The following is a 26,867-nucleotide window of genomic DNA, read 5'->3' on the forward strand; positions in this document are numbered from 1 at the left end:
GATGCAAAGTACACGAACTAAAGACAATAAAAGCATCAACGCCCACAAAACAATTGTGTTCTACTCGTGCAACCAATCTATGCATAGACACGGCTCTGATACCACTGATGGGATTCGTAGCATAGAAAACAAAAAATTTCCTACCGCAAGAACGAAAACCAAGCCAAGATCTAATCTAGTAGATGGTAGCAACGAGGAGATGATGAGACTAACCCTCAAAGATTCGCAAAGCTTAACGAGATTAGATCTCGGGGTGGATGTAGACGATCACTTGCCGCTTGCAAAAGCGCGTAGAAGATCTTGATCTTGACGGTGCCACAATCGGGCAGCACCTCCGTACTCGGTCACACGTTCGGTGTTGATGAAGACGACGTCCTTCTCCCCGTTCCAGCGGGCAGCGGAAGTAGTAGATCCTCCTCGGAATCCCGGCAGCACGACGGCGTGGTGACGGTGGTGGTGGAGATCTCCGGCAGGGCTTCGCCGCAAGCGCTGCGGGAGAAGAAGGAGGAGGGAATAGCTAGGGTTTGGGCGCAGGGTGGTGCTGCGACTTGGGGAGCTAGGGCTGCGACTTGTGGTGCCCTTGGGGTGCCCCTTGGCCTCTTTAAATAGGTGGCCAAGCCCCTTGGGTCGTCCAAAAAACTGCCCCCAAGTTTGACTGAGTTCCGATAGGTTTCCGGTTCCGAAAACCTAGTCCTACTCGGACTCTTTTGCCAATTCCGAAATTGCATTAAGCAAAGACTCCTTTTCCCTTAAGGCAACGTGGTTGCACCTATTATGGAACCCTCCGGACTTCCTTAGACATTCTGGGTCGTTCCGGACACTTCTGGAACCTTCCATAATATTCCGGACTATTCCGGTCCTTCTAGAACCTTCTAGAAGCTCCGGTCAAAACACCGGACTTTTTCCGAACCCCGGAAAATGACTTCCCATATATGAATCTTATTCTCGGACCATTCCGAACCTCCTCGTGATGTCTCGGATCCCATCCGAGACTCCGAACAACATTCGAGCTCCATTCCATATTCCATATCTACTTAAAACGACATCAAACCTTAAGTGTGTCACCCTACGGTTCGCGAACTATGCAGACATGGTTGAGACTTCTCTCCGACCAATAACCAATAGCGGGATCTGGAGATCCATAATGGCTCCCACATATTCAACGATGACTCAGTGATCGAACGAACCATTTACATACGATACCGATTCCCTTTGTCTCACGATATATTACTTGTCCGAGGTTTGATCATCGGTATCACGATACCTTGTTCAACCTCGTCTCCTGACAAGTACTCTTTACTCGTACCGTGGTATGTGGTCTCTTATGAACCATTCATATGCTTGCAAGCTAATTAGACGACATTCCACCGAGAGGGCCCAGAGTATATCTATCCGTCATCGGGATGGACAAATCCCACTGTTGATCCATATGCCTCAAGCTTATACTTTCCGGATACCTAATCCCACCTTTATAACCACCCATTTACGCAGTGGCGTTTGATGTAACGAAAGTACCCTTCCGGCATAACTGATTTATATGATCTCATGGTCGAAAGGACTTGGTAACTATGTATCGAAAGCTTATAGCAAATGAACTTAATGACGTGATCTTATGCTACGCTTAATTGGGTGTGTCCATTACATCATTCACATAATGATATAACCTTGTCATTAATAACATCCAATGTTCATGATCACGAAACGATGATCATCTATTAATCAACAAGCTAGTTATACAATAGGCTTTACTAGGGACTTCTTGTTGTTTACATAACACACATGTATCAATGTTTCGGTCAATACAATTATAGCATGGTATATAAACATTTATCATAAACACAAAGATATATAATAACCAATTTATTATTGCCTCTTGGGCATATCTCCAACACATGGTTCAGAATTTGACAGCATATGAACAGCGCCATCCAGAATTGTACCAAGACAAGTACAAGCGCGTCGCCCTGATCGAGACAGACGAAGATGAAGATTCTGCAGGAGATCAGGAGGTCGCTGTAGCTGAGTGGACTCGGGGGGCAAAACCCGTGTCCTGCAAGTGGGTGAAGCAACCAGGGCCTGTGAAGGGGTTTGACTTCGATTTGAGCAAAACGGAGCAATTTTTTGATTTGCTGTTGAAGGAAAAACAGCTGAAGTTACCCGAAGGCCACAAAATCCCCACGCCACAAGAGATGAACGGCAGGCCATACTGCAAATGGCATCACACGTTCACCCATACCACCAACGACTGCAAAGTCTTGCGTGGGCAGATTCAGATGGCAATAGAACAAGGCCGATTACTCTTCGGTCAGTTTGCCATGAGAGTTGACACGCAGCCGTTCCCGGAGGTCAACATGGTCGATCTCAGTCACTGCATAGGATGCGAGCCAGGTTTCTCTTTTGATATCGATATGGCAGGGCTTGCAGAACGCCATGACAAGGATAAGCCAGAGAGCAGTCGCTCTCGCGGCAAAGATAAAAAGGAGGCCGATCCACGCGACCGGCCCCAGCATGATGACAGACGGTATTTGACTGAGGAAGAGGTGATCAGCGTGCGGTACCAACGACCACTTTCCGCGCACCTCCTTAACAAATATGCACAGCAATACGACCGACGTCGGCGCTACGACGTAGATGATGACGGATATCATCTGTCTGATGCAGACAACAGGAAATACCGTCGATACGAAGGGTATGAGCGTCACGCCAGAGGGAGGTCAAGGGAGCAAGAGGACGTGGACAGACATTGGAATTGTCCTTTCTTCAAACACTGCTGGGACTCAGGAATGAGCCGATTGCCTACAATCGAGAACTGCCCAGAATGTAAGCAGAAGAGGAAGGGAGCAAATGAAGTTTCAGTGTTCAAGCGTCTAGGACCTCTCCCACCTCAGAACAAACGAGCTGAGTCATCCCAAGATGAAGACTTTGAAGAGTCAGAAGAAGAAGATAGATATCACTGACCAAGGTGGTGTCCTGATGGACTCAGCCACTCCCAAAAGCGCAGAGTGCAATGGCTCAGAAATTTGGAAGAAGCCGAGGCGCAGTACCTGTACACGTTGAGGAAAGCACGGCCTGATCTGGCCGTGAAAATTCAGCAAACACTGGAGACAGAAGCTCGCCCACCGAAGAAAGTGTGGCGACCCAAGCAGAAGAAAGCCGATGCAGGGACATCGGCTGATACAAACATGGTGTTCGTTCTCCCGTCAGAGTTTTGTGCTCCAAAAGACGAGGAAGTATCAGTGGCACAGTTTGATTGCGGGCCACGGCTTGTTATCTTTGAGAAGCCACGAGAAAGGAGCTATAGGCATCTGAAGGCCCTATACCTGAAGGGTTATATCAATGGGCAGCCTATCAGCAAGATGCTGGTTGACACGGGAGCAGCAGTCAACATAATGCCATACTCCATGTTACGACGTTTGGGACGTTCCAATGAAGATCTGATCGAGACCAACGTCACGCTAAGCGATTTCAACGGCCAACCGTCAGAAGCCAAGGGTGTCTGAACGTGGACTTAACTGTCGGCCGAAAGACCATCCCTACATCCTTCTTCATCGTCGACAGCAAGAGCACGTATGCTGTTCTGTTAGGAAGGGATTGGATCCATGCTAACTGTTGCATTCCATCCACAATGCATCAGTGCATCATACAATGGGATGGAGATGACGTAGAGGTTGTTCATGCAGATGATTCAGTCGATATCTCTTTAGCTGCCATGAACATCTGGGAAGCAAATGACCAAGAGCCGCTCTCTGGAATCAATCTGGACGGCTGTGAACGCATCGAAGCTACAAAAAACGGGGTGAGGCTAGTCTTATCCACTGGCCTGACAGAGTAGCAAGATCCAAGTCTATGGACGTACGTGGCGAGGCCGATCCCTGCGATCGGCCCCAAAAAATAAGAAGCAAGGATCTCACCTCAGACATGCCACGTCGTCATAGCAGAGAACCAAGGAGTTGTAAACCCTCGTCAGACATCGCAATGGAAAAGGAGGCCGATTCTAGCAATCGGCCACAATTAGCCTCAACCTACCTTCTGCCTGTGTTTATCACTGATTTGGCAGGCAATGGAAAGCTGAGATATGGGTTTACAGCAGCTGATGGACTAGAAGAGATCAACATTGGTCTTGGGGATAAGCCATGGCCAACATTTATCAGCAAATAAGTTGGATCACCAACTGCAAGGGGAGCCGATTCTAGCAATCGGCTAAAACTATTCCCACCACCCGTGTTTACTGATGTGCTATTTCGCATGGTGAGTGGTGAGACAAGCTTGAATTGGCTGAAAAGCCGATATCTTCAATCACTTGAAGGATTCGGCTCGGGGGGCATACACACGGAGAAGGTACAAGAAGTATGTACCACCCAGGGAAGCCGATTCATCAGATCAATCGGCTAGTAAAAAATCGTAAATACAAATTTTTTTAAGCAAAGCCGATGCACGGTCATCGACTCGAGAGGTACAAACTGTTACAATATCACAAGCGTCAATGGAGCAGTTGCCGATGGAGAGGTGCTACTGGAGGAATGCCTCAATGGAGTTATTTGGCGGCTCAGATCCTTTCTTCAAGGACCTCCAACTCCTCGTGCAAGTCTTCAGGTTCAACTGTGCTAGCAGAAGCATCAGTTTTGGCGTCCAGGACTGCCTCTTTCTCATTAAAAGCCATTGAGATTTGTTTACAATATCGGCTGGGGCAGTTCTGAAGGATCATAACTCTGACCAACAGCAGGAGCACCATAAGAATGCAGATCAGGGAAAGGGCGAGCCAATTGGGGCAATAAATCACAAGAATTGAGCTAGGAGGAATTGGACAGCCGGTACGTTTGAGACTTCTTAGTTCAAGTAAGCTGCTGATCTTTCCAAGCCCTTTTAGTACATTGGCTCTTTGGGCGTAAGCTGTCCTACCAGTTTCGATGTAAAGATGGAGAGACTCGGGGGGCAGCTTGCCCTGAAGGATTTTTGCTCTAAGGAGCCGATTTTGTGGGAATCGGTTAAGCTCTGCATTACAACTTGGAAGCCGATGATGGCCTGTTCGGCTGATCCACTTCTGTTCTCACTTTGGCTGAGGCTCGGGGGGCACTGGCCTTAAAGATCCGTGACCGAGTTTCATGATCCTGTCTGAGGCAGTTATACCAACTGGGAGGAAGCAGGGATGGATCGTGAGTAAAACTGCCAAGTGCTGTCATCATCGGCAAGGTGGTCTAACCTGAAGGAGACCATATTTTTAAAATTTCCAGGCTCCTGGTTGGAGAAGTTCTGAATCATCCTGATACTTCCTTGGGTACGGTTTGATGTCTGGAATTGCGCATGGTTGCCCTGGTGATTTGGAGTGGTGGAGGACTACCGTTTGAGGATCGGAGTTGGGGCAGGGGTTGCAGGTTATTATTTGAGGGATAACTAAATTAACCTGTCTCGCATTTTATCCGGAAGGACTGATGCGTTGCCATCGTCTCATGAAGGCGTTGACCACCTTGGACAGTCAGAAAATGGCGAGGGGTGAAATCGGATAATTAGAGATTGAATTGGAAGAACATCTTCATCTTCATTGATTAAAAAGGTGATTTCTTACAAAGAGAAGCCGATTGCTCAACAAAAAGGGAACAGATTACTACTGCTAATCTTATGCTAGCAACTCCCTACTCTAAGGACTGTTGTCGTCTTCGTCATCGCCGGGGTAGCTGCCGTCATCGCTGCTGTCGACGATTTCCTTGTCGCTGCTACTGTAACCTTCAGCGGAGGCTTCTTCCTCTTCATCATCGTCGTCCTCATCTGACCAAGCCCAGCCACGGATGCGCTTGGGCGGTGGTTCGTCGGAGGAGGTGTCATCCTTCTGTTCTTGCTTCGTGTCGGAGGAGACGTCTTCGTCTTCATCTTCCTCGTCTTCTTCTTTGGTACAAGAGGTGAATTTGCCCCGGAAGGGGGGATCGTTGCTGTCGCTCTCCGCCTCTAGTTCTCCGTCGATCAAGAACCGAAGATCATCTTCCCCGTCAGTCAGGGGCATGTCGCCGTCCGACCAGACGAGGTCTTCGGGTCGGCCCTCGGGCATGAAGTCGAAGTCAAATTCTTGCTCATCCCAATGCTCGGGAGCGCGCCGGTTGTACGCTTCCGTCTGATTGACCTCCGGCTCTACTTCGCTCGAGGAAGAGGATTGGGAGGAGGAAGAGGAAGACATGGCTACAGAGGGAGAGGGTTTTTTGGCTGACGGCTGGTTTGGAGCAAGGGGATGAGGAGGTGAACTATTCGATGCGGTTAAATAAAAGGAGATATATTGGAGATTCAATGCTCGAACAGTTTCCGAGGATATGGTGCCAAAACTGTCGAATCGTGCAGAGAAGTTGAGAAGGCAAGGCGTCATGATGAAGAATACTGCGACGGTTCTGCTCTGCCACGACATGATCCCTCGAAGGAAAAAACAGAGTGGTTTTGAAATTATCATTACCAAAACCAGGGGGGCATGTGTTATCACCGGATTTTGGCCAAATCAGGAGATGGGCCGTAAGTGAAGATGGGCTTGAAGAATATACACGTGGAGCATCTTTGAAGCGGCCTTGCACGAAGAGTTTGGGCTTAATTGCCCGTGTATCTGTAATATAGTAGATCGTATTGTAGTTTAGATTAAAAGATAGAATTTGACCCGTGCACGGTTAGGTGCACGTCCAGATTAGAAAGTCCCTTGGACTATAAATATGTATCTAGGGTTATCGGAAAAAGAGGACAATCACGTTCACAACAAACACAAATCAGGCGCATCGCCACCCCTTCTTTCGAGGGTTTCTCCCGGGTAAGCACCATGCTGCCTAGATCGCATCTTGCGATCTAGGCAGCACAACATTTATTCGTTTACCTTGTGTTGCTCGTACTGAAGCGTTGTTGATGGCGAGTAGCACTATTTGTCGTAGATGTTTTGGGGCTTGCATAGATGCTTTTATTATGCATATCTGTTTAGCTATGCCGTCCCTCAATATCTAGCTGCCCTTACACCTATCCAGGTGTAAGGGCAGCATCTTGCTTGTTCGTTACTTAGTAGATCCGATCTGTTATAGTTGCTCCTTGTTCTTCAAGGATTAGTTTAATATCCGTATGGTTAGGCCTTGCAAACGGGTTGAACGATCAGATAGTGCGTTAGGTGTGGTTTGTTAGTCCTAAGAGGGATGTTCCGGGAATTAACTTAATGTTGGTTTTTAGGCCTCTTTTAGGGTTAGTTTTCCATTATCTTTCGTGTCTATTAGGCTCAACTACGCGTAGGATGTTCCGATCATACGGTGAAAACCCTAAACTGTCGTAGATTGGCTTAGCTTTGTTATGATCAAGCAGGATCCCCATGTCATTGAAAATCCAACACGAACCATGGGGCGATCGGCTCTTTGAGCCGATCCGCAGGGCAACCTGAGAGCCGATAGGGCTCGTATTTAATGTTTACGTGTCTGCCATGCAGGGAACTAATCGAAGCAATCCAACACCTTCCTGGCCAGGTATAGGTCAGGTGGCACGCCCTTGCAGCCGCCAGGTCGTGTGCCGGAGCATTTGCGGGACGACGTCGAGGGACCAGGGCCCGCTGCCGCCTTGGAAGCCTCCCGGCTCTTCGTGTTGCTTAACCACTGCTCGCCGGTGGGTTTTGGCAGGCAACAGTTAATCCCTGCTTCCCTCTGCGAAGGGTCAATCTTTTACTTTTATGTTGAGTCACCATCCTTTCTTTGAGTACCTTCTTGAGAGCATAACTGTCATTCTTAGTATAATATGCTTGTCCCAAAATATGATCAGCTGTGGTATAACTTTGATGCTTTTATCTTTGACAATTTTACTTCTAGTCTTTCTATGAACTTCAGAGGTGCCTGGGCATTTATGTTTTGCTGTACAAATACAGGCAAGCGAGATACCACTTTATCATATCTTTCTATGAACATTGCAATCCAGCTTATAGAAGTGTTTCATGATGCTTGTTATTAGTTTGTTGGTATCTTTTTCATGATTGACACAACTACTAGATGACGTTATTTGCATGTACCTTATTATGAATTGCTTAAGTACTTGCCATATAATGAGAATATTTACATCATATGAACAAATGTGTTCGTGAAAGTTCTTTTATCGCACTCAGTTGTTAACTGAATTGCTTGAGGACAAGCAATAAGCTAAGCTTGGGGGGAGTTGATACGTCCAAAACGTATCTACTTTCCCGAAAACTTTTGCTATTGTTTTGCCTCTAATTTGTGTATTTTGGATACAACTAACACGGACTAACGCTGTTTTCAGCAGAATTGCATTGGTGTCTCGTTTTTGTGCAGAAACTCAACTTTCAGGAAAAACCCCGGAAATAATCGCAATGGGCCTATTTTCACCGTGAAGATGAGAGGCCGAAAGGGCGAGCCAGGGGGGCCGTGGCCCCCACACCACAGGCCGGCGCGGCCTGGAGGGGGGGCGCGCCGCCCTATGGTCTGGGCGCCCCGGCGGCCCCCCGACGCTCTCCTTCGGGCTACTAAACCCCTTCGATCTAAAAATGCCAGGGGGTTCGACCATAATTCCAGAAGACATCTAGTACGCCGCCGCTATCGCGAAACTCCGCCTCGGGACCAGAAACTCCGTTCTGGCACTCCACCGGGACGGGGAATTGGAGGGGATCATCGCCGCCATCACCACCGACGCCTCTCCATCGACCAGCCATGTTTCCCCCATCCATGTGTGAGTAATTCCCCCGCTGTAGGCTGAAGGGGATGCTAGGGATTGGTTGAGATTGATCATGTAATAGTCACAAGATTGTTAGGGCATGGTGCCTAGTATCCATAGATGTTACTTTTATGATATTGTTGCAACTTGTTATGCTTAATGCTTGTCACTAGGGCCCGAGTGCCATGATCTCAGATCTGAACATGTTATTGTTTCATCATGATATGCATTGTTTTATGATCTTACTTGCAAGTTGTATACACACGTTGCTGTCCGGAACCCGAGGCCCCAAAGTGACAAGAATTGGGACAACCGGAGGGGAAGGCGGTGATGTGAGGATCACATGTGTTCACGGAGTGTTAATGCTTTGCTCCGGTACTTTATTAAAAGGAGTACCTTAATTTTTAGTAGTTTCCCTAGAGGCCCGGCTGCCACCGGCTGGTAGGACAAAAGATGTTGTGCAAGTTTCTCATTGCAAGCACGTACGACTATATACGGAACACATGCCTATGGATTGATTAGTACTTGGATACCGATTTATTATTATTTGCAAATGCCCTACCATGATTGTTATATGAATTCTCTCATCCATGCAACGCCCGTTCATCCATCCCTGTGCCTACAGTATTTTAATCCTGCTGTTTACTATAATCACTACTGCTGTCTTTATTTCACCGCTGTTGTTATTTCACTACTCCAACTGCTATAAAACTGTTGCTACTGATAAACTCTTGCGAGCAAGTCTGTTTCCAGGTGTAGCTGAATTGACAACTCCGCTGTTAAGGCTTACAAGTATTCTTTGTCTCCCCTTGTGTCGAATCAATAAATTGGGTAATACTTCCCTCGAAGACTGTTGCGATCCCCTATACTTGTGGGTCATCAGTGGTCCCACTTCGTATGCTCTTCGGTCTTCTGGAAGCTCCGTGGAAAAATAAGACCCTGGGCGTTGATTTCGTCCAATTCCGAGAATATTTCCTTTGTAGGATTTCTGAAACCAAAAACAGCAGAAAACAGCAACTAGCGCTTCGGCATCTTGTTAATAGGTTAGTGCCGAAAAATGCATAATAATGATGTAAAGTATGTATAAAACATGTGAGTATTGTCATAAAAGTAGCATGGAACATAAGAAATTATAGATACGTTGGAGACATATCACCTCTACATAAATAGATACACATGGCTTGCTTTATTAACCAAAATTACGAGTTCAACACAATTCAACCATTACAATCAAAGAAAAGGTAAAGTCGATACAAGTATCACATAAGAAGACACGGCCTATAGAAAAGCTATCCATTTGCTAGTCTATTAAGATGCCGCCACCCAGTAGCCTGGAAAAAGAAGTCCTGAGCAACCACTAGCATCCGGTTGCATCCAGTAACCATATCCTCCCACAACTTCAATGGAAGAAGGAAAGCCCATTGTTGAATCCAATGAGCAGCACGCCGGATAACCTGCAAAAAGTTAGTTCCAGAATGTTTGTTAAATATAATATCATTGCGGCTTGTCCATATACTCCATTAAGCCATTTACCAAACATATTAGTAACATCAGCTGGTGGAGGAATGTTATAAGAGAGGTATATCATACGCCAAATTATTTTTGCAAATGAACAGCCAATGAACAAATGGTTAACGGTCTCTGCAGAATCACAAAAACAACATTTTTGACACCCATTTCACTTCCGTTTAGCTAAATTATCCTTAGTAAGAAACACCTTATTACTAAGAAACCACATAAATATCTTAATTTTTAGAGGATCTTCAATTTCCATAGATATTTACAGAGAAAAATAGTATGTCCATTCATCAAGTCAAGATACACAGACTTGACAAAAAAACACCTGAATCAGTAAGTTTCCAAACAACTAATAGGGTAACTGCCATCAGCCGCTGACATAAGTGCATCCATATATTGCAACCATTTATTATCATTCAAACCTCTCCTAAAAGAAATATTTATAGGCACAGTTGCAAATACTGTTGATACTAAAACATTTTTATGTTGCACAATATTATAAAGCGCCGAATATTGTTAGGAAAAAAGGCAAATCTCCCATCCAAACATCCTCCCAGAACCTCACACTTGTCTCATCACCTATTTTGAAATATCCTCTTTTAAAGAACTCATTCTTTACATGCATGAGCCTTTTCCAAAAGGGTGAGTCTGTTGGTTTAACTTTAACTTGTGCCAACGTTTTGTTTTTGAGGTATTTATTAACTAGCAATTGCTGCCACATACCCTCCTCAGAGAGGAGTTTAAACAACCATTTGCTAAGTAGACATTTGTTCTTTAACTCAAGTACCTTAATTCCAAGCCCCCCTTGATCCTTAGGCCTACAAATGATATTCCATTTCGATAATCTATATTTTTTTTATTTTCATCAGATTGCCAAAAGAAATTAGATCGATAAAAGTCTAGTCGCTTCCTTACCCCAACTGGGATTTCCAAAAAAAAAGCATAAACATAGGTAATTTCGTGAGTACAGAGTTGATCAAAACCAACCTATCTCCATACGATAGCATTTTGCTACGCCAACAACCTAACTTAGATGCAAACCGACATTCAATGGGATTCCACTCCACATTTCGTCCTATGGTGTATAGGAATACAAGGACATCTCTTTTCTTTTCTACAAGTTGTAACATACAAGGAGACCGGCAAGTGGCCTAGGATAACAATTTGGCGTAACTAAAAATTGTAAAATCTGAAATTTGTTGTTCTTTTCTGGATGACACTATGAGTCTATGACAGTGATGATTCTCCAACTTGCATCCACGAGCTGTAAGCTGACTCACTCATTTATCCCCAATGTCCGGTCAGAAGATTGTGTACTGGAAACTAGAAAGGGCATGCTTTGATCAGACAAGTAATATTTTTTGCAATGCAGCAGCAAAACCGCGCAATGTTGATGAATTCTCTATCTTTCATCCCTGTTGTTGTATCGAAGTGGGCTTTTCCCACATGGATTCCAGGAATTCGCCGCCCACACCTGCCACTATCTAGCAGAAAAAGGATAAATGGATGCAAGCTTCCATGGACCATGGTCGTCATTTGTATGCTGTCGCCTCAATTTATTGCCGACTCACTAAGAGAAATGTGAAATATCAGTGGTACCAAAATGTAAAAATAACCTTAAAGATTAGGGTTAGGTTTGGCGGAGAAAAGAAATGAAGAGAGGATAATACTCCCTCCGATCTATATTAGTTGCTTTTAATATAGATATGTATCTAGACATATTTTAGTTTTAGGTACATTCATACTAATGTCAAGTAGTATGAATTGGAGGAAGTAACATTATATTGTTTATTCTTATGGTGACTAGATTCCACATATCTAGGGGCCATGTCAGCATAAAACCATTCCGTGACGGTCAAAACCAGCTAGCACTGCCTCACCTCATGGACATAAAGTATGCGGTTTCGAGAGTTGGATGGCCAACTCTGAGTGGTATTTAGTTTTGAAGTACGTTGATTTTTTATTTTTTTTGAAGTTGGCAATAGAACCAAGCGGGTTATGTGTTCATACCTGGTTATGAAAATGATTATAGAGGTTTTGCACCCCATTACTTTTCTGCACCCACCTCGTGCAGACAAAATATATTGCCGGCCTGACTTTTAGTCTAGCTTTTATGGAAGCTTTAACAATTTATGGACTAGATGTGGCATTAGTGCTTTTATTTCCCAACCCTTTTGATTAATCCTAAAAAATAAAATAAGCTCTTTCAGTTAGATACTTTTTTCCTTTTATAGTTTTTTCCCTCTTATTTTAAGAATTTTTGGAACATTTCAACAAGGAAGGTATTTCTTTCACAGGTCAAACAAGACCTAAGATTTAATCTAGAAGAAATTTGCTTATATTTCTTTCAGTAGGGGAGAGCTAGCTTTGCTTATATATTATCCAAAAGCAGGTGGGTAGAGCGGATTTTTGGAATTGCACACTCTTTAATACGTAGCAAAAACATAATCTAAGTCCATAATAAGAATAAATCATGCACAGATATATTGGTTAGAAACTTATAATGTGTATTTCTGTAAAATAGTAAGACTACATTGGTGAAAAATAAGAAATGAAAAAAGCCAAAATTTAAGTTTTTCATGAAAGTTAGAAGTTTTAATGTATTATATGAAATATTACATGGGTAAGTTTTGACTCAATATATGTGTGTGATTTTTTTTGTTTTTTTTAACTTACTGATATGCTTTGTTTGCTAACTAGTAAACAATGGGTATGTTGAAACATTGGTTCATTCTAGTACTTTGCAGGAGCTCTGGCGATATTCTAAAACTGTGAGAAATTAGTACATAAAAAAAGAAGACCGGAAAGAACATGAACATGGTACTACTATAATAAATGTTTTTATAAACTTATAAGTTCTACAAGTTTTTGTTACTTTCTCTGAATAAAAAAGGCTTGAAACTCGGAATGGTGAATGAAAATACACAAGTAATTTGAGTTGACCTTAGGTGACTTTTGGTCATGCTAACTAGTAACTGATCAAATATTCTATTACAAAAATAGCAAGGCTACCTAGATGAACAATAAGAAAAGTAGAATGCTAAATTTTAATTTGTTCATGATAACTAGTAACGGATCAAATATTCTATGGAAAAAAATCATGGGTAAGTTTTGACTCAGTATATATGCGTGTGATTTTTTATTTATTTTGACATACAAATATGCAATTTTTTGTTAAGTATTAAAAAAGGGGTATGCCATAACATAGGTTCATTCTAGTGTTTTGGAAGAGCTCCGACAATCATTTAAAACTCAGAACATTTCTACATAAAAAAGGACCCCAAAGATCATGAACATTATACTATAACTGATGTTTTTATAAACTTCTGAATTTCACAAGTTTTTTTTTAGTTTGTTTCAATAAAAACAGCCTTGAAACTATAAAGTGTGCAATCACAGTATACGAAGTTTGAGCATCAATTTTTTTAAAGGGAACTTCTTAGTCTGTGGGTATTAGGAAGGATTCTGGGAGAAGGCATAGTATAGAATGTTTGGACCTTTTGGAGTTTAATTTAATAATCTTGGTCATCTGGTGCACTTGTAGTATTTAGAGATGCAAGTGGGGCAACATTAGGGTACCCTTTACGCTCTTTTGTGCAAAAATTGAACTAAAATGATTATGTCATCTAAAAATGTTAGTTCATTTTTTAACCAAATAGGGTAGAGGGTACCCTAATCTTGGCAGTATTGTCCGTTAGAAGCAAATTAGATGTAACAAAAAATGGTGTGTCTACCACACTTCTTCTTAAGCCTACAGTTTTAATTTATCAATTTATGTGAAAAAAGTGCAGATTAAACAACATTAATGTAGCCCAGTACTTACTAGCTAGGGCAAGCACGAACCTCAACTTGACAGTACAGAATAGAAACTTAAAACCCTGTCTACATCAAAGTCTAAGAGACAAATGGAAATGCTTGGACAAATGACAGTTGTGAAGCGGCACAATTCATGCTCGCACAAAGCGCAAAAAGAGTAAATTTATATAACCAAAGTGCACACAACACAGACCTAGTCCATAAAGCCTCAGCCCTTTTGGTCATTATCTGTAACTTTCAATTTGAATAACAGCTCTTTATATACAGCTGCAACCTTGCAGTCCCAAGGCAGCAAACTGCCTTCTCAAAACAAAAAAGCAGCAAACAACAAGCTAGAGAGAGAGAGAGAGAGAGAGGGAGAGCGATAGAAGATGGGTCAGAGCCCCCTTGTCCGGCTGCCGGTGGCGGAGCAGGTTCAGCCAGTGGTGGTGACCAGCGGCACCAACAGGTGATTTCGTGAAACGCTATGTTTATTCACCTCAATCGGCTTCAGTTAGTACTTCCTATATATTACAACTGCTGGTGCTGCTAATCGTCAAGTGAGTAAAAGAATTAATGACGTGAGCTTCTTCATGTTTAATCCGAGAGCCATCTGTGTTATTATTGCCTTTGAAACAAGCGAGAAGCTGCTGGTTACAGAGCACGGATCCGCTTATGATGAAATTACTACACTTTTTTATAGTACAGAAAAAGTGCAGCTCAAATTATACATAAGGGTCATTAACCTGTTGTTGGCAGGGGAAAACAAACCAGAAAAAAGAATTAAATCCACGCAAGGATCTTAGGAACAAAACATACTCGAGAAATCGCATGAATCGGTAAATACCTAAAAGCTGTCATCTCAACAGATAAAACACGTGAATTCAAAAATAAGAGAAGAAAGTATGTGATAGGACCACATGTATGCTTTTCTCCAAAGTTTCTCTGGACTTCCACATTCCATAGGAATTTTATGGGATTCTTGTTGAGGTATTCCTTTATTCCAAACGAGATCTGAGGATTTTCCCTATACAATTTGGATTATCTAAATGTTTATGTATCTCCTTTGTTCTAAATGGTTCCTAAATCATATACATCTATCAATCTTGGGGATCTCAGTATAAAATACAAACATGCATTTAAAATTGTATTACTGTAGCAAGTGGATACATAATTTCAAATATAAACACACTATTTGTTACTATTAAACCTTTTTCTCTTCAACGTGCAGGAAGGAACAACTGGGCAAATCTACAAAAGCTACAAATAAATACTACAAAAAATCAAGCAAAGACGATATTGTCTTAAGGGCGACACTGGAATCAATCACTAGATTTGGATAAAACTGCAATCTATTGACATCAAGGAAATATGTGAGTTCTGTTTGCCTGATGTTTTAGACATTACTTATGAATGGAGAGTCTTCTACTATTGTTTTATAGTTTATATACTCTTAAACACACGAATTTGTATCATCGTAGACATATCAATTGCTTTGTTTATTTAGTTTTCTTCTCTTGGGAAGTTTGTTGCTTCCTCTGTTCACTAATATAAGACGTTTCCACAAGCTAGTCTTATATTAGTAAACGGAAGGAGTACATAAGATATTTGTTTGGCAAGGCTACCAAATTAATATATAAATTACTTATTTATTTTCTTATGTTGCATTGTTCTTATCGTTCATAACAACAAATTTTTTGCACTCTTTCAGGCAAAAAATTGGTGATTGCACAAATATCACCCAGTCTACTTATAACTATTAAGACGATGTAGCTTCCCCTCTTACCATCTTTAATTTCGCTGAGAAAGAAGAAAAATGTTGCATATCAAGGCGTTGTACTTTCAAGCTCTTTTTTCCTTATTAAATGATCGATATGTATATTTTTTGAGGGAAATTAATGATATGTATATTAATTCATGTACTATTAAGACTCATAACTTATATAGCAATGTTGTTGTACTATTTTATTTGATGCACTTTGAATGTGTTCAGATATCACCCTGGAGAAATAATCCATGTGTCTCTCTCGACATAAAATTATTGTTTCCGCTTGGAAGCAAATTCGGTTAAGAAAATATCGGCTACAAGAAAATAAATGTCGAGGAATCAAAATTGTATACCTCAGAAACCATACTTTCAAAGGATCATAGCAGTACGTTTATTTGTTTGGTAGAAGGGCTTGAATCAACTAATATGGATAGATAATAAAATTACCCAGTTCAGACCCGCTATTCAATGGAAAAAATCCATAGTCCTACCTCAGAGAAACATAACTCCATCAGTGATGTATCACCCTTTGATGAAAGCAGTTTGACACTGAGACAACAACTTTTCCATAACTGGTGCAGCCCTAACAGTGAGAGTTTTGGTGAAAATTTTGAACGGAAATTGCAATAGGCAGATAGGTCTGAATTTTTGGATTCTATCAGCATCCTCTCCTTTTGGAATCAAAGTAATGATACCATAATTGATTCTAGCCAGATCAATCTTGTGGTCATAAAAATCATCAAAAACAGCCATGATATCAGATTTGATTATCTCCCAACACACTTGATAGAATTCAATGGGAATCCCATCAGGACCTGCAGCCTTATTCTTTTCCATCTGGTCAACAACATTTTTTACTTCCTCCACTGTAAATCTTCTGCCCAGATTCTCTCTGTCAGTGTCATCTAGCTTTTCTTCATTGTTCCATACATCTTCCCTCAATCTAACACCTCTGTCCTCCATAGGACCAAACAGGTTTTTGTAGAAATCTGTAGCATGCTGTAGCAAACCTTCATCACCTTGTATCACAGAATCTTCATGTTTCAGAGAGAAAATAGTGGATTTTCTCTTACAACCATTTGCCATTCTATGGAAGTAAGCTGTATTACAGTCTCCCTGCAGCAGCCAATTATCTCTAGCCCTCTGTCTCCAGAAGCTTTCTTCCCTGTCAAGGATATCAAGTAATTCCTGCTGCAACTCTGCCCTCTTCTGAATATCTGCAGGGGTCAAAGGAGAATGCTCTTCTCTCTTTTCCAAATCAGACAGAGGAAGAGATATATCACTTTTTTTCTTTTTTCCTCTCAAGTTATGGCCCCAACCTTTCAAACTGCTCTTGACATTTTTCAGCTTTTTCTGTAATCTATCAAGGTTGTTATTTTCCCTAACATTTTGCTGCCAGGCTCTATCAACCCTAGCAAGAAAATCTTCTTCTTTTATCGAGCTCTTTTCAAATCTGAATTCATACTTCTTCTTGGGTTTGTTCCCCATGGTGTCAAGAATAAGAGGATTGTGACCATAAATTTCTCTATTCAACTTATGCACAGTTGTCAAGGGGAAAATATCTTCCCAGTCACTACTCATCAGGAATCTGTCTAATTTCTCAAGTGTAGGAACAGTTTGACTATTTTTCCATGTGTATTGGCCACCAGACATGTGAATCTCCCTAAGAGCATAAGTATTAATAATGGAATTGAACATATCTGACCACCTGTTGCTTCTCATCCCTTTGTTTTTATCAGAAGAAAATCTTATGATATTGAAATCTCCACCAATGAGTAGAGGGAGTCTCTGGTCACTACAAACCATGCCAAGTTCTATCAGAAATTCTTCCTTATCACACAGCTGAGCAGCACCATACACTATCACCAAACACCAGTTTAGATTAAGCTTCAAATCCAAGAAAGAAACTTTGATAAAGAATTTACCAACAACAGTATCAGTAATGGAGAATCTGGATAGCCTAAAACCACCCAGAATTCCACCACTTCTACAAATGGAACTAATCCACTTCCAGTCAAAGTGCCCCTATGGATCAATAGTCCTGAAAAAAGTAGGAGAATAATCTTTTTTGATAGTCTCTTGCAACCCCAAGAAGTCAACATCTTGTTCGCTGATGAAATCTGAAAGAAACCTGCTCATGCCTTTCTTACCCACACCCCTACAATTAAGAGTGGTTCCTATCATAAATATCTTGGATTTTTTTCCTACATCTGGTTCCAGTAACAATGTCACTCAAAGGGTGATCACTGTTGACTTTCACCAAGGCAGCACATGATTTTGATTGTGCCCCTCTGAGAGAGCCACCTGATTTTGTTGGTGTCTCCCTCCATCTCCGAGATTTGCCAGCACTTCTCCTTTTCTTCCTGCTTCTCCTAGACACAACAGTTGTAAAGTCATCCTCATCCTCCAGGTCCTGATCTCTATCAAAGCCAAAGAGCAAAACTCTCTCTGAATCTGATTCATTCTCTGTTTCCTGGGAATTCTGGGCCACAGTAATAGCATGTCTAGCTTGTTCAAGATCTTTTAAATAATTAATTTTTTCCATGGTAAAAGTTTCAGGATTGACCCCCATTTCAAGGGCCCTATAATGAATATAAACATCATCAAGTAAAACAAAAGAATTATGTGAAGTAAGGTTAGTACCTGTAACATCTCTTGCAGCTGCATTCCTGCTTGCTCTCTCAGGAATTCTGGTGGAGTGCAAGTCTTGGAAAATAATCCTAGAGCTCATCTTGATAAACTGAGATCCATCACCTGCTTGAGGTAAAGTTTCATTAATACCAGTGCCATCATTAGTCTCCATGTCAGTAGGATTATCAACTTGAGATAGGGGATCTTCTTGAGTGCCATCAATCTCTGGTTGTGAACCATCAGCAGGTAGGGTGGCAGCAGGCCTTTCTTGCAGGGTGGGAACAGCCAAAGCCATCACACCTTGACCAGGATTTATGTATCTCTCAGAAGTTGCATCACTCTCAGAGTCAGTAGTGTCATAGTCAACCTGTTCCTCAGAGAACTCTTCTTCATTAACAGCTTCCAAAATAGGGCCCAATTCTTTCTTGTACTTCTTCTGAAACATGAAAGCCTTGTCACTGCTAGACTTGGCCAGAGTGTGGAGAAACTGTGTGTATGAAGGGGAAGCAGAGGCACTAGAGGAAGCTTGACCAGGGGATAAAACAGATGGAGAAAATGCATCAGTCACTGACTTATGCACATCAGACAGGGACCCAGAATTAACATTTTTGTCATATGGGAGATTGGAACTAGAAGTGCCAGCAGTTGTGTCTTTATCAGATTTATCCAGTGAATCCATTTCAAACAGCTTCCTCTTGCCATTGTCCCTACTAGAAGCAACATAGATAGCAGCAGTCTGCCTGGTTGAACCATTAGTCCTATCAGTGTTACCGGTTATCTTTGGAGGAGCACACTGGGACCCTGCATCAAAATTATTTCTGCCAGTTCTCCGTCTCTTGTGAGTTCCATGGTCACCCTGACCACCCGATTAGTGTCAGCTACCATGATTCTGGTACCACGATTAGGAGTTGGTTCACACAACTCCCTGGTATACTGGAATTCAAAGAACCCACTCTTGATCTCACCAATTCTTGTGTTTGGAACCAAGGACAAATCCTGACTTCCAATCTTGACTCTCACATATGAAAAATTCCTAAGGAAGTTCTTATCAAGGGCAAGAGGCTTAGCCACAAGACTGGCAGCATAGAAGACTGTGGATCTGTTCCTGAAATTCATAGGAATTCCCTTGACTCTAAACCAAGCTTCTTCCATCACAAAAATCGGCTGAATATCACCAGCCCATTTTTCCAGTGAAATAATAGCTCCAGGAACTGTTCTCATGAAGAGCTTACCAAAGTGAGCTAGCTCTTCAATAGCTTTTGCTGAAGGGAATCTTGTTCTAAACTCAGTGGGTGATACTTCCTTTGCAAAGAATATCCAATTTATCTTCATAGACTCGGCCCAGACATTAAACTCGTGTTCAATATTTCTGCAATTAACTTCACCCTTCTCAACTATGATATGAGCCTAATTCAACTGCTCCACGGGTTGAGATTCTATCTCAGGTACAGAAATCGAATAGAATGCGGACCCAAACTCTTCACTCCCAAAGAACGGCGCCTTGTATTCCATGGTTCTCTGTTCTGACAAACCTCTATATGATGTTCACCACAGCAATTCAAACAGGACCCCTTAAACTTGATGAATCTACTATCGGCAGCTTTAGAACCAGTAACATTCAAGCCAGGAATAGGTGGAGGTACAGAGGACCCCACCGGTTCAGGCGCAGCAGGAGCTAATGGAGAAATATTCAAGCTAGACCCAGATTGTTGTTGATTCAGACTAACCTCTACTCTATCGGATCCTACAGCTGCTACTGGAGGTGGTATGGAAGAAGAGGTGTTCAAACTTACATCGACAGATCTGTGCAGATCCTCCAGATGCGAAGAAGCACCAGGCAAACATCTCAGATCGATGTGCCCAGCGATCGCGCGTGCGAGCTTCATCCTCCTTGCGACGCTTGTCCGCCAGTGCCCTCTCGCGGGCCACGCGCTCAGAGGTGTGTGATGCCTCCCGACGTCGGTCTTCATCCAGTCGGCGATGCTCCTCAATGCGGCGGCGCTCCTCCACGCGGAGCCGCTCCTGATCTGCTGCTCTCATGTCTGATACGTCTCCGACGTATCGATAATTTCTTATGTTCCATGCTACTTTATTGATGATACCTACATGTTTTATGCACACTTTATGTCATATTCGTGCATTTTCTGGAACTAACCTATTAACAAGATGCCGAAGTGCCAGTTCCTGTTTTCTGCTGTTTTTGGTTTCAGAAATCCTAGTAATGAAATATTCTCGGAATTGGACGAAATCAACGCCCAGGTTCCTATTTTGCCCGGAAGCATCCAGAACACCCGAGAGCCGCCAGAGGGGGGCCCTGTGGGCCCCAGATGATAGGGTGGCGCGGCCTGGGCCCTGGCCGCGCCAGCCTATGGTGTCGTCGCCCCTTCGACCCTCCGAGGCTGCCCTTTCGCCTATATAAAGCCCCTGCGTCGAAAACCCTTACGGAGAAAGCCACGGTACGCGAAACCTTCCAGAGCCGCCGCCATCGCGAAGCCAAGATCTGGGGGACAGGAGTCTCTGTTCCGGCACGCCGCCGGACGGGGAAGTGCCCCCGGAAGGCTTCTCCATCGACACCGCTGCCATCTCCACCGCCATCTTCATCACCGCTGCTGCTCCCATGAGGAGGGAGTAGTTCTCCATCGAGGCTCGGGGCTGTACCGGTAGCTATGTGGTTCATCTCTCTCCTATGTGCTTCAATACAATAATCTCATGAGCTGCCTTACATGATTGAGATTCATATGATGATGCTTGTAATCTAGATGTCATTATGCTAGTCAAGTGAGTTTTACTTATGTGATCTCCGGAGACTCCTTGTCCCACGTGTGTAAAGGTGACAGTGTGTGCACCGTGTGGGTCTCTTAGGCTATATTTCACAGAATACTTATTCACTGTTATGAATGGCGTAGTGAAGTGCTTATTTATATCTCTTTATGATTGCAATGTGTTTTGTATCACAATTTATCTATGTGCTACTCTAGCAATGTTATTAAAGTAGTTTTATTCCTCCTGCACGATGTAATGGTGACAGTGTGTGCATCCGTGTTAGTACTTGGTTTATGCTATGATCATGATCTCTTGCAGATTGCGAAGTTAATTATTGCTATGATAGTATTGATGTGTATTATTCCTCCTACATAAGCATGAAGGTGACAGTGTGCATGCTACGTTAGTACTTGGTTTAGTCGTATTGATCTATCTTACACTCTAAGGTTACTTAAATATGAACATTTAATTGTGGAGGTTGTTAACTCCGGCATTGAGGGTTCGTGTAATCCTACGCAATGTGTTCATCATCCAACAAGAGAGTGTAGAGTATGCATTTATCTATTCTGTTATGTGATCAATGTTGAGAGTGTCCACTAGTGAAAGTCTAATCCCTAGGCCTTGTTCCTAAATACTGCTATCGCTGCTTGTTACTGTTTTACTGCGTTACTACTGCTGCGTTACTACTGCTTGTTTACTTCCCGCAATATTACTACCATCAACTGCACGCCAGTAAGCTATTTTCTGGCGCCGTACTACTGCTCATATTCATTCATACCACTTGTATTTCACTATCTCTTCGCCGAACTAGTGCACCTATTAGGTGTGTTGGGGACACAAGAGACTACTTGTTTTGTGGTTGCAGGGTTGCTTGAGAGGGATATCTTTGACCTCTTCCTCCCTGAGTTCGATAAACCTTGGGTAATCCACTTAAGGGAAACTTGCTGCTGTTCTACAAACATCTGCTCTTGGAGGCCCAACACTGTCTACAAGAATAGAAGCACCCGTAGACATCAAGCACTTTTCTGGCGCCGTTGCCGGGGAGGAAAGGTAAAAGGCACTCATACTTCGGTTCCAGGTAACAGTACTTTTCTGGCGCCATTGTGTGTGTGCTCGAAGCTATTTCCTTTAGACTCTGCAATTGCGACATTTGGTTTCTTGTTTACACTAGTTAGGCATAATGGACAACAATGACCTTTTTATTCTATTTCCTGATTTAAGACATGGATGGTTTGATGCGAAAATTAAAAAACCCATGGAACATATTAATATGAATGCTTTGAACACTATTGTTGCTAATGCTATGGAAAATTCTAAGCTTGGGGAAGCTGGCTTTGATGAGCATGATATTTTTAGTCCCCCAAGCATTGAGGAGAAAATTTACTTTGATGATACTTTGCCTCCTATATTTGATGATGAGAATAATAATGATAGCTACTTTGTTGAATTTGCTCCCACTACAACTAATAAAATTGATTATGCTTATGTTGGGAGTAGTAATTATTTTATGCATGAGACTCATGATAAGAATGCTTTATGTGATAGTTATATTGTTGAGTTTGCTCATGTTGCTACTGAAAGTTATTATGAGAGAGGAAAATATGGTTGTAAAAATTTTCATGTTACTAAAACACCTCTCTATGTGCTGAAATTTTTGAAGCTACACTTATTTTATCTTCCTATGCTTGTTACTTTGCTCTTCATGAACTTGTTTATTTACAAGATTCCTATGCATAGGAAGCATGTTAGGCTTAAATGTGTTTTGAAATTGCTTCTTGATGTTCTCTTTTGCTTTATTGTCTATTTTCATGAGAGCATCATTAAAACTGTTGAGCCCATCTTAATGGCTATAAAGAAAGAACTTCTTGGGAGATAACCCATGTGTTTATTTTACTACAGCAATTTTTGTTTTGTTGAGTCTTGGAAGTTGTTTACTACAGTAGCAACCTCTCCTTATCATGTTTTTGTGCCAAGTAAAGTTGCTATGTTATAGTTGATGTTATATTTGGGATCGCTGCGCAGAAACAGCATTGCTGTCTGTCACGAATCTGGGCACAAGTCTCTGTAGAAAATTCGAAAAAATCTGCCAATTTACGAGCGTAATCCTCAGATATGTACGCAACTTTCATTAGTTTTGAGTTTTTCCATTTGAGCAAGTCTGGTGCCATTTTAAAATTCGTCTTTACGAACTGTTCTGTTTTTGACAGATTCTGCCTTTTATTTCGCATTGCCATATTTGCTATGTTGGATGAATTTTTTTGATCCATTAATGTCCAGTAGCTTTGTGCAATGTCCAGAAGTGTAAAGAATGTTTGTGTCACCTCTGAATATGAGAATTATTAATTATGCACTAACCCTCTAATGAGTTTGCTTGAAGTTTGGTGTGAAGGAAGTTTTCAAGGGTCAAGAGAGGAGTATGATATACTATGATCAAGAGGAGTGAAAGCTCTAAGCTTGGGGATGCCCCCGTGGTTCATCCCTGCATATTTTAAGAAGACTCAAGCGTCTAAGCTTGGGGATGCCCAAGGCATCCCCTTCTTCATCGACAACATCATCAGGTTCCTCCCCTGAAACTATATTTTTATTCAGTCACATCTTGTGTTCTTTACTTGGAGCGTCGGTTTGTTTTTGTTTTTGTTTTTGTTTGAATAAAATGGATCCTAGCATTCACTTTGTGGGAGAGAGACACGCTCCGCTGTTGCATATGGACAAATATGTCCTTAGGCTTTACTCATAATGTTCAAGGCGAAGTTTCTTCTTCGTTAAATTGTTATATGGTTGGAATTGGAAAATGCTACATGTAGTAATTCTAAAATGTCTTGGATAATGTGATACTTGGCAATTGTTGTGCTCATGTTTAAGCTCTTGCATCATATACTTTGCACCCATTAATGAAGAAATACATAGAGCTTGCTAAAATTTGATTTGCATATTTGGTCTCTCTAAGGTCTAGATAATATCTAGTATTGAGTTTTGAACAACAAGGAAGACGGTGTAGAGTCTTATAACGTTTACAATATGTCTTTTATGTGAGTTTTGCTGCACCGGTTCATCCTTGAGTTTGCTTCAAATAACCTTGCTAGCCTAAACCTTGTATCGAGAGGGAATACTTCTCATGCATCCAAAATCCTTGAGCCAACCACTATGCCATTTGTGTCCACCATACCTACCTACTACATGGTATTTCTCCGCCACACTACAAGAAATATGTTGACTCACGACCCTCCATTTCTGTCAATAATTCGTCACGGTTTTTAATCCATGACGATTTTGTGACGATAAATGGATTGTCAAAAACGGAGCGTCAGTAATCAACTACAACGACGATTTGTCTTAAAACGTCATAGTCGTCTATGACGATATTTGATCGTCATAGCCTTTATGACGATACAATATCGTCATTGTCAATCTGGTTATGCCACATCAGAACTTACGTGGACAATCCAACGTGGCAAAATCACGACGAAATCAAATTGTCGTAGATCAAAATCAGCCCAATCCATTTAGGTGGTCTTCATAGGCCAAGCCCATTAATTCAGGCCTTTGTCTTCTCTGGACCTTGGCCTTTTATGGTCCATATTCCATTTGGGGCTTAGCACTTTTTTTTTGGACCTTGGCCTTTTTACGGTTAATTACTTCTTGGGCTGGTCCCACCGGTAAATGATGCACATCTGTCAGATCGCACAACAGATTTGATCCACTTGTATGTTTCCATGTTAATACTTATCGTATTTATCAGGTTAAACAGATGACTTAATCAGAAACAATGAATACATTGAAAAGGCTACTGATAAGAAGAGCCATTATTAAATCTATTACATCCATTTAGGCAAAAATGTGACATCAATTTAGATACAAGACATGACACACGACTACAAGCACGCAACATCCATCATGTCCTTCCGGCCGGACCGACTGGGCTACCAATGTCCCATGTTTAATGCTGCATCACCAGGACTATATCCCTAATTTAGGACACGGTTAGCTTGACATGTGAATCATGTGCCCTCCAGCACACTCCACCAGATCTGAGAGAACAACCAAGAGAGGTAAGAGTCAGTAAGCATAAAGGATGTTGCTGCTGGCCAAACACATGTAAATAAGGGGTACATAAATATTAGAATGAAATAATTACACCATGATGTCAATGATCACAACAGATGTCTTAACTAATACAAATGAGCAGTAGTTGCCTCAAGAAAGAAATGAAACTGGGAGGTTATAACTAGCAATGCCCATTTATTAAAAACACCGTCGATCTTGAAAATGATAACAACTCAAATACATGATAAGAAAAGTTGGTCAGATTTATAAACCTCATGATCAGAGAAACTGTAAAATACACAAGCAAAATTTATTCCTCCAACAAGTGCAGGTCTGGGTCTCTGACCAAACAAACTATATCAAGTAGTGCAGGCTGCATCATGCACTTGAGATAGAACAGTGAAGGAAATACTAATCAAGCTAATCTAGTGCTTTTACTCATCAAGCTAACCCAGATTGCAACAATATGGATTGGCGCAACACAAAGTAAGGATCAATTCAGGAATAGCTAGTACTGCTTTTACAAAGTTAAATTGGATTTATTACTTCAGGGCATTGCTACATTGCAGATTACAGCACGATAAATAGATAAAAAGCTTCATAATGCATGCAAGCTTCAAAAACAGATAGAAAATTTCTAATATGCTATCCAAGGCTGCACTGATACAGCAAGAGCTTCCAGTATGAGTAAGGATAACTCACAGATTACACAGATGTGACACTTTCCTACATAAAATCTACAGCTACCAAAACCAAGATAGAGGAATTTTATGACTTCTAATTTTGTTTACATTTCCAATGTTCATATGATATATATATACGTGGCTTAAGAATGAAATGTGCAACATTGATAGTAGCCCATATGTATTCTACAGAAAAGAAATAACAACAAGCAAGAAAAAAAGTGCTATAAGGATACATGAGTATCATATATAGATGAAAGGAAGAACATTACTTGAGTTGGCTTATGGCTAACGCAGAAGGTTGCCTAACATTGACTATTGGGTCAAAATACTGCAAATTAAGACAAATGCACAGATTATGTAGAAAAGAGTAGAACAATATGCAAGCTAACCACAACTACCATGCAACATGCCATGAACAGTAAGTACACCAGAACCTTATACTAAGCTATTAAACCATAATGTTCACATAAAACAGTAAAGAATGATAGGTATAATACTTGGCATTCAAGAAAACTGTCTATTTCAACTAGCTGTCACAGCAATAACACACGTTACCATGAGCACTAACAGTTATGCATAACAATTAATACTTGTTCCAAAGAAGACATGCATTCATCTCCATAGGATTAGGAATTAATAACTCAGAATTTAGTGCTCAGCATCAGATTAATAGCATATTATTCAGCAGCAGAATAACAAACAGTAGATACATAACTCAATGATTGTACATTCACAAATGCAGTCAAATTCAGAAATATTACATATAAGCAGATGATGATTTTCATAGCATGCTGACTTGACTCCATATCACTACTACTAGAGAAAAACATGCTGTAAGTCTCCAAGGACAACATGTCCTACACCAAACAACAATACAATTCTCGTTAACTAAACCATCCACCATCAACAATATATATCAATGTGTGGTCCTGAAAAATAGTCATGAACACCACTATATCAGACCAAGCAAGAAGTTGTTCAGGTGATAATGTACTCACAACTCA

At 41.6% G+C, this 26,867-nt stretch overlaps 2 long non-coding RNA genes across 2 annotated transcripts; one reads left to right on the plus strand and one right to left on the minus strand.

Moving 5' to 3' along the window:
• The first annotated feature begins 14,221 nt into the window (after positions 1-14,221).
• Positions 14,222-15,623, plus strand: LOC127304709 (uncharacterized). The gene is made up of 2 exons (XR_007853503.2): positions 14,222-14,440; positions 15,203-15,623. It is a non-coding gene; the product is annotated as an uncharacterized lncRNA (long non-coding RNA).
• Positions 15,624-24,886: 9,263 nt separating this feature from the next.
• Positions 24,887-26,620, minus strand: LOC139831270 (uncharacterized). The gene is made up of 2 exons (XR_011745961.1): positions 26,133-26,620; positions 24,887-25,161 (listed from the first exon to the last, which is right to left on the minus strand). It is a non-coding gene; the product is annotated as an uncharacterized lncRNA (long non-coding RNA).
• Between the last annotated feature and the right edge of the window lie 247 nt (positions 26,621-26,867).

The sequence above is a fragment of the Lolium perenne genome, chromosome 5 (genome assembly GCF_019359855.2).
Source record: "Lolium perenne isolate Kyuss_39 chromosome 5, Kyuss_2.0, whole genome shotgun sequence".
In the NCBI taxonomy this organism is placed as follows: Eukaryota; Viridiplantae; Streptophyta; class Magnoliopsida; order Poales; family Poaceae; genus Lolium; species Lolium perenne.